The sequence below is a fragment of the Diplotaxodon limnothrissa genome, linkage group LG11 (genome assembly GCF_057381915.1).
Source record: "Diplotaxodon limnothrissa isolate DT_005_m linkage group LG11, D_limnothrissa_male_GT1.1, whole genome shotgun sequence".
NCBI classification, from domain to species: Eukaryota; Metazoa; Chordata; class Actinopteri; order Cichliformes; family Cichlidae; genus Diplotaxodon; species Diplotaxodon limnothrissa.
Genome location: NC_140606.1, coordinates 24,228,075 through 24,243,940, shown reverse-complemented (window position 1 = coordinate 24,243,940; position 15,866 = coordinate 24,228,075). Strand labels below are relative to the sequence as shown.

The window sequence follows — 15,866 nt, the reverse complement described above, 5'->3', positions numbered from 1 at the left end:
AAAAGTATTAGACTTCAAAGTTTTTTAAGGAAAATGACCAAGTATGAGGTACATCTGTATGTATTTGAGTATTATATCTGTAGGCTAAGCATTTAAGCCTGTAGGAGTAATTTTAACAAATAGAATGACAGTCATGTAGAAAAGTTGTACTATTGATATTCATACATATTCTGATTTTAATAGCAGAAAATGAATTATGAACAAACCATGAACAAATAAGATTTATTACCATACCATAACAGCTTTATTTATAAAGCACTTTAACATAAAACCAGGGTTCACAAACTGCTGTACATATACAAATAGCATAAACACAATAAAAGAAAAATAAGATAAAATACAATAAATAACTAAATGAATAAAATGAAATAAAACATGTTAAAACAAATTGAGCCACCCCCTTAAAGATAGCCAAAGGCTTCAGCTAATTAATATGTTTTAAGAAGATTTTTAAAGTCAGAAAGATAAGTTTTCACAAATTACCTGAGGGGAGTCAACACCAACAGTCTGTACAGCATGAAGGACCATGTCAATAGTTTTAAATAAGGCTTGAGGCTTACAGGAATTAGCCTGCATAATAGCAACAAAATGTTTTCTCTTAACAGTTTTCTGATATGAATTCCAGTAATACTGTAATATTTGGTATGAAAGCTGAAGTTTATCCTTCTTCCATTTACGTTCAGCTCTCCTACACTTTCTTCTGACAGCACGGGTGGCTTCATTCAGACCTGAACCCTTCAGCTTAAAGGGGGCCACCGACTGAGTAAAACCATGAGCTGAGCTCTTCTGGATCATTACATATAGAATCAGGAAGGCTGCTGTTCTGATGAAAAACAACAGAGAACTGACCAGCAGTGGATGGGTTAAAAATACCACCGCTCTGACCGCTCTAACCCTAACCCTAACCCAGGAGGATTAACTTTAGTACAAGGAAGGGAAACCTCAAACAAGACAGGCTTATGGTCCAGCCATACAGCATCACAGACCTCTAAGTTAAAGACCGGTAAACCGCGAGTTAAAACAAGATCCCATATTTTTGTGTAGGCACAGACACAGGTTTTGCGAGTGTACACTAAAAGAGAGTAAACTCTAGCACACAAAAAATAGCCTAAATAGCACAAACAAACACAACAGGATCAGGGCTAGATGGCAAGCCAAACACACTGGTGCCATCTTGGGCACAGGACCAAGATACTTGATAGCCATCACGTGGGAACGGCAAAGCTAGACTGTGTACAAAGGGAGGAAATTCAAGATAGAAAGTGGGCCATACAATAAGACAACATCCTCTTGGAGCAAAGAAAACTAAAAGTCAGTGCTTTGAAATGTTCTGGTCAAAACCATGACCTGAAGGGTTCTGGACGAGCTGCCCATGTCAGGAAAACACCAGCATGGCAGAATCGAATGTGTTCCTCTAGGCTGGTGACTAGGACTGGTCAATATAAATGTTTAGTTGCATTTACTGCTGCACAAAGTGGTAAATCAAATATTTAAATAATTGATCATTGCCTCAATTATTTAAAAAAAAAAATCCACATTTAGTTAGTTTTCCTTAATATACTCTGAAAACTTGCAGAAAATGAAAAAGAAAACCCACAAAAACATATGAGGTTGTTTTATGATGTATTTATAGGGGACTCTGAAAACTTCCAGAGCTGTAACAAAACATTTCCAGCAGAGGTACAGTTGGAGGTTTAAACACTGGCATGGAAAATGTGAACATGATGATATGCTGCATACAACAGTTTTCTCATGGCAATTTCAAATGATTCTAAATTCCAAGTACTAGGTGAAATTGTTGTGTTACATTTTTCTTTCTTGTCAAGAACGTCTCTTCATAACAACCCTGCTCTGAAGCATGGCCATATTCATATGATTGAGAAACAAACGCCATGACCTGAGATCATTTCTAATGATCCAATGACATGCGATACTTATCTTATCACTGCTTGTCAAGCAGAGAAGAAAAGGTGGCCTTCCTTTCCACTTCCTCCATGTAAAGGTTTTCTACAATAGGTGACACGGGGGAGCCCATGGCACAGCCATGTTTTTGTCTGTAGAAGCCTTCGTTGTATTTGAAGTATGTTGTGTTAAGGCAGAGGTCTAACAGTGTGCAAATCTGATCGGGTGTGAAGTTGGTCCCGTCTTCCAAGGAGCTGTCTTCTTGTAGTCGTTTTCTGACAGTCTCCACGGCCTCCGTGGTGGGTCTGCAAGTGAAGAGAGAGACTACAAAGGACACCATGGTTTCATTTGGATCCAGGGTAAGTTTCTGGACCTTGTCAGTGAAGTTCTTGATGTGGTGTGGGGTGTTCCCCACGAGAGGAGCAAGGATGGTGGCAAGGTGTTTTGCAATGTTATAAGTGGCTGAGTTTATGCTACTGAATATGGGTCTGAGTGGGACAGCTTCCTTGTGGATTTTAGGAAGTCCGTAAATGCAGGGTATGGAATCCCCTGGGTAAAGGCGGTGATATGTAAGGCGGTCAATGGTTTTGTCCTTTTCAAAGTCTTGAAGGCAAGCTATAACTTTCTTTTTGTAGCTGCTTGTGGGGTCTCGCTTTAAGGCTTCGTAGGTATTGTTGTCACTGAGGAGAGTAGTGATCTTTGTATGGTAATCTGTAGTGTTTAGGACTAGGGAGACCGAATAGCAGCGCACATTTCGGTGCTTTATCTCGGTGCTTTTTTTTCCTGAGCTGTGATACACTTCTAGCCAATCATTTTACGTTTCCGAGGATAGTAGGCGGGTCCAGGTACGTACGTTCTTTTAGAGCAGAGCTACAGATTAAAAATGCCCAAGGCGAAGCGGTCAAAAGTCTGGCTGTACTTCACAGCAAAATATGCAAACTCAGCAGCTTGCAACAAGTGCTTTAAGCTGATACTGTGATACTGTCAAAGGAGGTAACACCTCGAATCCGATGAAACACCTGGCGACGCATAGCGTTTTTTTTTTAAAGCCAAGGAATGCACTGTATTTGATAGCTTGCTGCGAGACCTCACACCCAGCGCATCTACTGCGGGTGTGGTGCCTGTTATCAGACCCGGAGTTAGCAACATCCCCAAAAACACAAAGAGGAGAGTCCTGGCCCCTAGCCCTGCCAGTGTAGCAGAAATGATGACGGCAGCAGCAGCCGTTCTTCTCTGTGTGAGTAGCTTAATGTTGTTCGTGTGTAATTTACGTTGAGTAGGCTAACCACGTTATTACATTAATGCAGGTAAGGTGAACTAGCAAACATCATCATAGCTACATGCGGCTGTCTTCTTGTTTGATGGCAGATACTCCCTTCACCCTGGCCAAAAAGGCTAAAATGACCAAAGAAAAAGAGGGAAACGGCTAAACATGAGAGGTTTTTGGATAAAGTTTGTGTTTTTTCCATTGTTTAAGCACTGCTTCCAGCCAAGAGTGATGCCATATATGCCCCATAGCTGCAGAAAAGGCTAACATTGTTATCTTTTTACAAAAACCAGCTGAACATGAGAGGTTTTTGGACCAATTTTGTGTTCTCCATTCTTTAAGCACCGGTTTGAGCACTGTTTGAGCACCGGCACCGTTTCAAAAGTACCGATTTGGCACCGGTATCGGATAAAACCTAAACGATACCCATCCCTATTTAGGACCACGGTGCATCTTCCCTTATCAGCTGGTAAAACAGTGATGTTGTGGTCTTTGCTCAGGGAAGCGACGGCCTTCTTTTCTTGTATTGTGAGGTTGGACGGAAGGACTTTGGCACTGGAGAGGGTGGCTGAGACTTTCATCCTGATTTGCTCTGCTTCTGTCTGTGATAATTTATTAATCCGTATGGCGGATTCTGTGGCTGTGATGAGGTCCACTATGGGCAACTGTTGTGGAGAAATGGCAAAATTGAGTCCTTTGGCTATTACTCTCTTTTCAGTTTCAGTGAGATTCCGGTCTGAAAAGTTCTTTACCCATTTCTCCTGACTGTCTTCAGGTGTGTTTTCTTCTCTGGGTTGTGTAGGTGTAGGTTCAGAATGAGGAGTGTGTGTTTTTGAAAGCAAGGTGTGAAATTTCCTGCGTTGTCTTTCTTTTCCTTTAGAATGTTGGGCCCGCTGAGCCTTGTCCACAAACTTGTAAACCTCTTCTAAGATTGGAGAGGGTAGAAGGGTTTCCAGTTCCTGCAGAGTCTGGCTGATCTTGATCTGGAGGGCATCTATAGTGAAATGGACCTGTCTTATCCTTTCACTTAAAAGGTGATTTTGTGCTCTCTGTAGAATCAAGTCTGTTCTGTATCCCCTGACAGTGGATCCAAGGCGCAGGCGCAGGGGGAATACTCCCACTAGGTTTAAATCTGGGACTCCCCACCATTTGACCTTAGAACTGAAGAAGCTTCTCGGATGAGAGGTGAAACGTCTTCAAGCAACTTAAAGAAGTCCAGACGCTTTTCTTTGCAAGCTCCTTTGACCATAGAACCATTAAAATACATCTGCAGCTTATCATTTCAGACTGGAGAACTGAAAATAGCTAAAGTTGTTAATTATTAAATTAATTATGTTAAACAACAGAACAGGAACCAAAATAGGAGTTATCTATTCCTTGAAGTTTTATCTATGAGGACATAATAAAAAATCATGTTATCCTTCCCACCAGTTGCACGTAACTTACTGCTAGTTGCGGTGACACTGGTGGTCCTGTGCTGGCCCATGTGTGGATTACCTCTGGCAAACCTGATCTGGGCCACCAAAGGGCCATCATTCTTTGCGGTATGTGAGCCATGTGTAAGTTGTGTTCAGCCACGGGCCAGTTGTAGACACACTGCTGACCCTGTGCTGGCCCAGATGTCAGCCTGATGTGTACCTTAATCAAGCCATGTAATAACAAAATGTGCTGGAACATAATAGTGCAAAAGTAACTGTGACAGTGACATGAACTATGTCATATTTTGAATTATGACATAATTTCATAGTTCAAGCTTCTTTAGGAAGTGACTATGATCAGCAAAGATATCCTAAATGTGGCAGGTGTAGGTTGAACAAGAAACGTGATTATTAATTTTTTATAAAGAAACTTCTTTTCAAATGTAGCAGACCATATGGGAATAGTGTAATCTATATCATGGTTTAATTGTGTGCCTTTGTGGGTCTGATAGACTTAATCCCTTATACTTCCCAAGTGACATCAGCCTAGCACTCACTCATTTTTAACGAGGCAGAGAAACTTCCTGTTAAAACTTATCTACAATTTCTACACTTATTGTGAGCTCAGTGGTTATATGCATGATATCTTCTTAAAAAAACATTGTTGCGTTTGAGGAAGTTCCTTATGTCTTCCCATATGTACAACATACTGTACATTCTTGCATGTAACAGTATGTTGCACCCCTATAGTTATGCGAAAAAGAAAGTAAACCACCTTTCCATTCTAAGGTTTAATCTTTAAAAAGCAAGGAAAATGCAGAAGCAGTGTATGATATGTAAAACTTTGGAATTGAAAGAGGAGTCAGCTTTATCTGAACAAACTACTTCTCTCAGCAGCCGGTTGAGTTGTGGCTTTTTTCTACACGTACCTTCTAATTGCTTCAATGATCAGGGTTTGGAGTTTGAGGCAAACTTCCATTCAACTTCTAATATTTACTGTGGCAAGCTCCTTTGAGCGCTCAGTAAGGAAGACCCATCATGGATTGATGATACCATTCTTGAGTTTAGGGTTCTGAGCTGTGAAAAAGGTTTAGGCATTCAGGGTAGCAATGTCAAGTTGTACCACAGCTGCTTCTATGTTTTACACTTGTAGGTGCCAACCATCTAGTCCAGGGGTGTGAACTCCAGGCCTCGAGGACCGGTGTCCCGCAGGTTTTAGATATCACCCTGTTTCAACACACCTGAATCAAATGATTAGTTCGTTACCAGGCTTCCGGAGAACTTCAAGACATGTTGAGGTGATAATAGTAAAATGAGAATGTGATCAGTTATGTTTTCCCAATATGTTGTTAGACATATGGGAATGCTTCACTGCAACATGTATTTTGGTGTGGCTGTGTGCCTTCGTTACAAACATCAAACTCAATACTGACATTACAATAATCCAATCATCTTCTTGACCCCATTTGAGCTAATCAACCTCCACTCTGTGTGATTTAAATCTCAGAGTGCTCTCCTCATTTATGCAAACCACTTTCTCCCCATCGTCACCTTGCCTGAGGTCCATCCAAGCCTCAATCTTCTTCTTCACCACTTCCACTGTCTAGACCCTGGGGGATTCTTTCCTAAATCGTATTGCCACTGGGATTCCATTCTGCCATCATTGGACTCTAAAACGCCAAATTAATTAATATCTCTAGTAAATTATTTTCAGTTCTTCCAAGTGATCTCTTTTTACATTCAAGCAACACACACACAAAAAACAGAGGACCAAGAATGTTTTTGATTTAAAGGTTTTATTTTATGTTTTCTTAAACATCAATACACCAACAACCAAGAAAGCACACTGTGGCTAATCATTGTAGTATATTTTTGTTCACTACATTTTAATAACGTCAAACTCATGTAGATTTCTTGTGATTGAAAATTGCAGTAAACAAAACTATCATATGATTAAAGACTAATATTAGTTAAATGGAGTTTTAAACTTAGATATAGATAGATATTTTACATACTTTTCATTTCACTTTTTGCTTGCTTTATTTAGTTTTATTCTCTATATTGTGGAGAAAAAAAACAAACAAACAAAAATATTGTTGCAAATGATTATTTTAAAAACAAAAACTACAATGAAAAGTTCCTGCACCAAAAAAACAAATCGCTATATTAGGAAAATCTATAATAAATGAAAAATGAATCAATACACTAAAATAATAAAAAATATCTAAAATGAATCTGGCAGAGTCCTTGGTGCTGTCCATGTAACGAGTCCAGATGTGGATGATCAAGATCACATCAAGGCATCAAAAGCATCAGTGCTAGCAGGAGGGTGAGGACAGGAGAGGCCATCATACCAGGAGAGAAAGTGCTACTGCAGAAAGACAGGAATTAATTAAATAAGTCATGTATAGATAAGCTCATGATAAGTACAGAAATTCTGAATTGATATCACTGCTTTTGTGTTTGTGCAAAATCTATGTGGGCTTCAAACTGCAACAAATGATGACTATTCTTAAACAGAGCTTTTTGTGATGAACACTATCATTGGTATAACATCTACATTTTTCATGTCCACACACATTGTTATAAACAGAACATGTTTGAGAAGATTGTTGTGTCTGGAATTGGAATTGTGGTGGGTGAGATCCTGTAAACATCAAAGCATTTCTTAACAGGTATGTTAAAACTTTTTAGTGTTAATTTTAGTGTTTCTGTTTGAAAGAAACACTTTCTATTTATTAAAAATCAGGAAATGTTTGAGAACATTGCAGTACCTGCCATCTGTTGTGTATGAGGTAGGAATTGAGGTGGGTGAGATCCTGTAAAAGTTAAAGCATTTTTAGAGGGGTATTAAAACTTGTTAGAGTTTCACCTGCATTAACTTTTACATCTAGCAACCACACTTATTCTTGCAAGGTGCTCAAAAATGCATGAGAAAATTGCAGTATCTCTCATCATATATATTGTTTCATATGACATGTTGTATCTTCACATGAGTTGTAATTTAATAATATGTCCTACTGTGATGAGCAGTTTCCTTTATCCTGGTCTCCAGGGGGATGTGTAATTTTTACTGTTCTTACTTGAGGACAAGGCAGTGAACTTCCATTAACTAGAGGTGTGAGATCTATTGGAATAAAGAAATTAAAATAATCATAGAAAACTTGGTTTTGATGATGTGTAAAATGATTGAAATGTTTCATACATTTCTGTTGTAAAAGTTTCAAGTACAATATATAAGTTTAGGAATGAAATTAGTTTAATTTGCCTTGTGCACTGAAGATGAAAATGGCACTCCCTCCCTTGAGATAATCTCTGGATTTGATGTCTTCCAAAGATGCAAAATAATATCTACCATACAGGTTATTAGCATAGATGAGCTCATTGTTCTCATCAACAATTTGAGTTCCAACATCACGAGGTTTGCCCCAAGCAGGTACACCTGTTTATAGAAAGCATATGTAACATAGTGGTTAATAATTTAGTGAGTACATTTTTAAGCATTACTTCATGTTTCTGCAAACGTACCAGTGGTGGTGAGCAGATTTGGGTCAGTGGTGAGACTCATTTGCCTTGACATCTGTAGCTGGATGTTGGGGTTCTGATCCACCATTTGGACAGTAAATTGCCTTTGTGGGCAAGGCCATTTCAGTTGGTCATCATAGACACCAGAGACAAGATGCACATATACTCCAAAATCTGTCTGCCTTAGATATAATGCTACCCGGTAAGCATAGCCCTCACTGGAATACTGCCTTGGGCTATATATCAGGGCCGGAGTATGAGTACTGTTCCAAAATCTCTCAAAATCATTAATCTGCCAGGTTCCATCTGGACACTCGAGCTCTGATAGATTGATGTCATCAATAGAGAAGCCACCTGTAGAGTTTCCTGCTCCTTTACGAACCTCAAACTCCACCTGGAACTGCTTGGTGGCATTCAGAGGAACATGGTGGAGAGTCCAGTGAGATGTCGGTGGACCTGGAGGGAGAATTTTTAGATTAATAGGTGAATGTGACGTATGTCTTCATGACAAAATGTGAAATGTGAAACATTTATACTTCATCTGGAGAAAATCATCATAAATAATCACGCAAATGATTCATTACCACTGATCTGTCCCATGAGGTAGCGAGTTCCTGTGGAGTCCCATTCATCTTGAAACTCTCTGATCCAGATGTTAAGTTTGTCTGTCTGGCTCCCATTGTGGTAATAGTAGAACTGCAGACACTGAACATGACACTCCCTCTGGGGACTCATCCTCTTTGTCTCCAGCCAGGCTGAGTCTCCCTCCTGACCTGATTCTGTGCTAGCATACATGAAGTAACCCGCATCCTGACCTACAATACAGTTCAAAATTATCTTACATCAGATCATTAAATCTTAAGTATCAAAAGTATTTATTATTATTGCTGGCAGCTTACTTTTGATGTTAATAATGCTGAGTTGGAAAACTAGATTTTCCATTTCAAACTGTAATAAAAACTGCAATAAAAAATGGAATATTTGAGACCTTACCTTGATTACCATTTCCACTGGGCAGATTGGTGTGGTCAGAGCTGGGACCACCATAAACACCAGTTACCATTTCCCAGCCATTGCCACTCTTTGAACAGCGGTTCATTTGACACATGGTCCCATTAGTAAAGCCACAGTACATCTTAAAGGCAATGGATGAGCCTGTAGAGATCAATTAAAAGTGCAAGGTTTTTTTTTCCAAGGAAGATTGGAGGGAAAAGGCAAAAATTTCAACTCACAAAACTGTAGTCATCTCAAGTCAGTGAATTGTGTCGGTGTGAGCAATTTTCTACACACATTCAGCACTTTAGGCTTAGTTAATTACTGACAATGAGCAACAGAAAGTTGATTATTGGAGTACCCGTGATATTGCTGAAATTGCAGCCTGACACATAGCAATCCTGGCATGTTGATTTTTGTATGAATTAAACAAATAGAGTGGGATTATTTGCTGATTATAAATTGACCATAGGTGCGAATATGAGCATGGTTGTGTTTAAATTATTTTCAAATCATAATTGTGACTTGTTGAACTTTTCTTAAAACAAATAGACTTGATCATTGTGCCAGTTCAAAAAGTGATCATAATAGATATTTTGGAATTCAATAATATATAAATTTATGGCCTCATGAATATAAGTAAAAACCCCTAGTAAAGAGCCCTACTAAGTTTAAATGCGCGTAGTAACTCTAAAAACAATATAAAACTATTTACCAATGTAAGTGTGACAAAGAAAACGGCTACTTTCTATTGGTTAAGGGCACAATATTCTCACGGTGTCCTTAGTAACTTTAACCAGTAATCCCAGAGTATTCCTAAAACTGGATGCTGGTCCCCATAATCTTTGAGCACTTACTGCATTTGTAGAGTAGATTCAGCTCCTGAACATCACTAGTGCTCATTTCCACTCGTTGACCAATAAGATTCTGGAATTTGGGGTCTTTGGTGATAATTGTAGATCCATTGCCATTGGTGAAATCATCTTTGCCATAGTGCATCACGGACAAATAGTCATATGGGACTCCATGGGTGGTGCTCTCATCACTGCTGACTATTCTAAAATTGTGCTTGTAAGCTATAAAAATCATATATAAAAGCCAAACATCAGATACAGTACACTTAACTGAAAAAATTTTGATAATATGAGAGAAGGTCAAATCATAAAAGGAAATATTTTGTATACTCACTATAGTGATTTCATTGATTTTATGACTCTATCTCAAATTATTAAATAGTTATGATTTTATTTTAACCATTTCAGAGTGGTTATTATATTTTTGCAGACTGCTTTATACAGCTTTAAGATAAGTATTTGAATAGAAATATCAAACAAAGACATTAACATTGTTATAATTAGTATAAGTGTTAACCAAACCCTCTAGGATGTTTTCAGAGTTAATCGTCACATAATCATCTCTGTCATATCTGGACTGTTCATGGTAGAAGCCAAGAGCATGAAGGAACTCATGTTCAACAATTGCAATGTAACCACAGCCTATTCCAATGGAGAGTTCCTGTCCACGGGATGCTTTCCCAATGTATGACCAACATCTGAAATTAAAGGCAGAACACTGATGAATATTTGTCCCATAACTGGTTATGTATTCTGTAATTTATTTAGTGTAATCTATAAAATCACAATTAAATAAATCAGAGAAGGAATAACAAAAACATAACCATCCCACGGAGCACTGTTCAAGCAATCATTCAGAAATGGAAGAAGTCTGGCACAACTGTAAACCTACCAAGACAAGGCCGTCCACCTAAACTCACAGGCCGAACAAGGAGAGCGCTGATCAGAAATGCAGCCAAGAGGCCCATGGTGACTCTGGACGAGCTGCAGACATCTACAGTTCAGGTGGGGGAATCTGTCCATAGGACAACTATTAGTCGTGCACTGCACAAAGTTGGCCTTTATGGAAGAGTGGCAAGAAGAAAGCCATTGTTAACAGAAAACCATAAGAAGTCCTGTTTGCAGTTTGCCACAAGCCATGTGGGGGACACAGCAAACATGTGGAAGAAGGTGCTCTGGTCAGATGAGACCAAAATGGAACTTTTTGGCCAAAATGCAAAACGCTATGTGTGGCGGAAAACTAACACTGCACATCACTCTGAACACACCATCCCCACTGTCAAATATGGCGGTAGCAGCATCAAGCTCTGGGGGTGCTTCTCTTCAGCAGGGACAGGGAAGTTGGTCAGAGTTGATGGGAAGATGGATGGAGCCAAATACAGCGCAATCTTGGAAGAAAACCTCTTGGAGTCTGCAAAAGACTTGAGACTGGGGCGGAGGTTCACCTTCCAGCAGGACAACGACCCTAAACATAAAGCCAGGGCAACAATGGAATGGTTCAAAACAAAACATATCCATGTGTTCGAATGGCCCAGTCAAAGTCCAGATCTAAATCCAATCGAGAATCTGTGGCAAGATCTGAAAACTGCTGTTCACAAATGCTGTCCATCTAATCTGACTGAGTTGGAGCTGTTTTGCAAAGAAGAATGGGCAAAGGTTTCAGTCTGTAGATGTGCAAAGCTGGTAGAGACATACCCTAAAAGACTGGCAGCTGTAATTGCAGCAAAAGGTGGTTCTACAAAGTATTGACTCAGGAGGCTGAATAATTACATACACCCCACTTTTCAGTTATTTATTTGTAGAAAATTTTTGGAATCATGTATGATTTTCGTTCCACTTCTCACGTGTGCACCACTTTGTATTGGTCTGTCACGTGGAATTCCATTAAAATTAATTCATGTTTGTGGCTTTAATGTGACAAAATGTGGAAAAAGTGGTTGCAGAAGGTGAGATGGCTTCAAACAAATGATGAATGCACAGAGATGTGGTGCAGAATATCCCATGAAAAACAGGTCCTTTTATATTATATAAAAGGCCCTGTTTTTGTCCGCTAGAGTGGAATCTACCGGCACCACTTTTCCGAGAATACACGCTTCTTTTGCGGTTCGGACTCTGTCTGATATTTCTTTGGAGGTGGAGGAACACCAAAGTAATTGCTTAGAGGAGCTTGCTTCGTCGACATCTTTAAGAGTTCTAAACAAATGTCTGTCCTCCTCCAGAAAATCTTATGCACGCAAACGTGCGTTGCACCTTCTTATCTGGTGCGCGTCTTTGATATTGACAGTGTATGCGCACCTGCGGACTTATGTGCACCCCTGTATATATCACAAATTAAACTAAAGGAACAAAAAGTCTAATTGAAAAATCAGCATAGTCATTTTTAGAATATTTATGCTAATTGCAGCTAAGTAGGAAATTTTATTTTTAAAAACAACAACAACAACAACAACAACAACAAAGAGCAGAAAAAACATACCCATTTAACTGTTTGACAGAAATGTAATAGTCCTCAGAGTCCCTTGGTTTGAAGTCAATGCATGATTTCAATCTGAACTGGTCAAAGGCTCTCAGAATGATTCCTTTAGAATTAATGTCTACCGTTGTTGTGTTATAGAGATTAAAAAAAGAAGAAGATATTTTAGACAACCAATAAAGGTCCTTTGCCTTGCCCATGCATTTTGCTCTAAGGTGCTAAAGCATACAGTTATAAACATTTTTTCCGGTTTTAGCAAAGGCGCGGGTGGTTACTTTGCATAACTGGATGGTACAAAACTATTCCATTAAATTAGCTCTGTGCACTCGCACATGCTGCTGTTTTCTTTTTCATTATGTGGCTTCTATGTGTCAAAAGAGTCCAGCTGACATGGGGGAAAAAATGCATTTTCCGGTATGACATCACAAAGATGCGTTCCCATAGAAATAAAGAAATAAAGATTTATTTCAGGTGTATTTGTAAGAAAACACATATTTACCAAGGTCATTATTTAAGAGGTAGGGGACTGGAGATGTCCACAGGATGTTTTCATTAATAATGGTACTCCTCTGCTTGCCTATAGGCTAAAGTATAAGAAACATGTATATTGTGACATAATGCAGTAAGTTACTATGCACACAGATGTTTTTAGAATAAATAGATTTTTTATCTTCATAACAAAGACTCACCTCCAAAATATCATCATGTAAAAATTCTAAAATACAATTTAAAAAATTAGAAACAAGTCACTAATATTCAAGTACAGTTGCATGAAGCTAAAAGAACAAAAATATCCTTATAAAAAGGTTTAGTTATAAGTAGATGTTGAACTTTACCCTTGTTTATTTCAGGAATGTCCTTCACTTCACCAACATCTACAAAAACAGATGAGGCACTTTTGTATACTGTTTTTTTTAATATTTAAAAAAAAATGAATTTCATCAAAAAAAAAGTGGAAAATTAAAAAAATAGAACTTACCCACTATTTCTAGTCCATTCTGTAAAAATATCAAAGTAGTATTAAACTAAATGTTCCATCATTTAACATACTTTATGTAGTACTATGAATAAATGTTTTTTATTTTTTATTTTATTTTATTTTTTTACATTTTAAGCTTTGATAGAAAACACACTCCATACTTGTTGGTCAACATGCAAAATTAAAACTTTTCTTTTTGAAAAAACAAAATCATTGTCAGTAGCTGATATTTAATATTCAATATTATTGTCAAACATCTTCATCACAAAACAAACCAGACAAATAATTTAAAAAATCTCTAAGTTCTCTTTGCATATTGATATTCACAATTTCTGAAATATCACTATGCAACTAATCACTTACTGGGTTTAAGGAGAATGCTTCAGAAATTGCCATGATCACAAAAATAAAAACACATTCTTTCATCCTCATGGTGCGTCTTTGATGAAACCTAAATCAGAGATTCTACCAAGAATGAGGAAAAACAATCACAAAATAAAAAATATATAAATATTAAAGATTTATATATATCAAACTTTATGTTTGTTCTTATAGAAATATGAAACTTGTCTTTACCTTGTCCCACGCTTGTCTCTTCCTCATCTGCATGAGAAGTTGTACCTGTGACAGGAGTGTTAGAACCAGTTTTATACAACTAAAGCTACGTGCTTGACACATTAGGGAGTCACGCATATTCTATCTAGATTTGTTCCTGCTTTAGCCCACGTCATCATTTCCTGTTATCTGATGTCTGTGACATTAACAAATCCCGAGTGTTTGCATTACTTAAAGACATTCCACTTCACACCTAATTTTTACCAGGAAAACATGAACAACAGTTGATAACAATGATAAACTCAACATTTGACTATGAACTTTTGTCTTTTACTCTTAGTGGAGAACTTTTTTTTTTCTGTGTAATCGATAGATGACCTAAGGTACTATATTATCTTTCCTCTGTCTCTGATGTGAAACAAATATTTTGTTGTGGGAGTTGGCTGTGGATATGGATCTCAGTCGTCTACTTCATCAAATCTTCTGTTTTCTTTTATTTGTAAAAATGTTTGAAAAGAGGACTGATCAATGAAATCTCTCACCTTTGACTGTTTTCAGTTGTATAACAAGGCTTTGTCTGTCAGGCTTGGATGCTGCGATATTGTTCCATAATGGCCAACTCATTTCCCTGATGATGATACTTGAGTACAAAGTCTAAAAAGATCTTTTCAGCTCCAGTTTTTGCTGACTTGTTGGGTGAAATGATCCATAGCAACTACAATGTACTTATATCCTCCATTACAAACTTCCAGATACAGATCCAGTGATTCTCTGTTCGACTTGTTTGGAGGTTTCTGTTCCAGGCAGCTAATGATCACCTAATAATCCATATCTCTTTGCAAATGTGTTATTGATCACGCTGAGTGTCTGTTCTACTCTAAGATGACACTGTGGATTTTATGCGCTTGTGTTCTACATCCAGGGCTTCCAGAATATTACATCTCCTGGAAGTCAAATATTCAAAAATGGAAGTTAACGAAATTAATTATCAATATAATCCACAGTTGCTTATTGTATTTAAAAGTTAAACTTTAAAGAGTTGATTGTGATCATGACTTACTGCTATGATAAAGACTATTTAACTTAGACTCTAGGACGTTATTTCAAGGATTGCTTACTATCATAATGTCACCCTCCATTAAATCCAGGCCTGAAGGAAGATGCAGTATTACAATTGTACAACAACAACAACAACAACAACAACAACAACAAACTCTTGCTCCCAACTCTCAGTCTGATGCTTGGTCAGGAATCCCCCCCCCCCCCCCCCCAAAACAAAAAACAAAAAACAACAAAACAACAAAACAACAAAACCTGATCACTTTTTGGTTTAAAATACACAGTATATGATGATAAAAATGTTTAAGCAGTAACAGACAAAACCAGCTCATTTTTCTGATTTGTAATCTACTTCAAGCATGGCAAATTAACAGGGTGTAAAAAGTAAACAGTAAACGTTAGAGCAATCAGCACACAAAATAACTTGTTAATTATAGTCTGACAAATATGAATAATACGAGAAGTTTCCTTGTATATTGTGATAAAAGGATAAAACCATTTGCCACACACTGAGTAAGGACATGTTCAGCCTGGACAGTTGTTCTGTGAGGAAGCATTCAGAAATCGGCTGCTTTATCACATTTATAAAATTGAAATGTGTCTAAAAGACAATCAAACACAAATTTTTTACTGCCAGATTCTGACTAATCTATTACTGGCAAGAATCTAAACCACAACCGGCTGTTGGCAAAAACAGAAAAACAGAAAAATTCAAGCAGTATTCTAACACTTTTTAGATTCAACAAATAACACGGCTAATAACAAGGCTTTTTTTTCTTCGAGAAGTTGTAAAAAAGATACAAGTCTGTGCCTATAAATGCCCTGCTGACTAATGTACTGT

General features: G+C 37.9%; 1 pseudogene; it reads right to left on the bottom strand.

Annotated features, from left to right (window-relative positions):
- Positions 1-6,882: 6,882 nt before the first annotated feature.
- On the bottom strand, positions 6,883-13,843 carry LOC146622787 (meprin A subunit beta-like; annotated as a pseudogene).
- Positions 13,844-15,866: the final 2,023 nt, after the last annotated feature.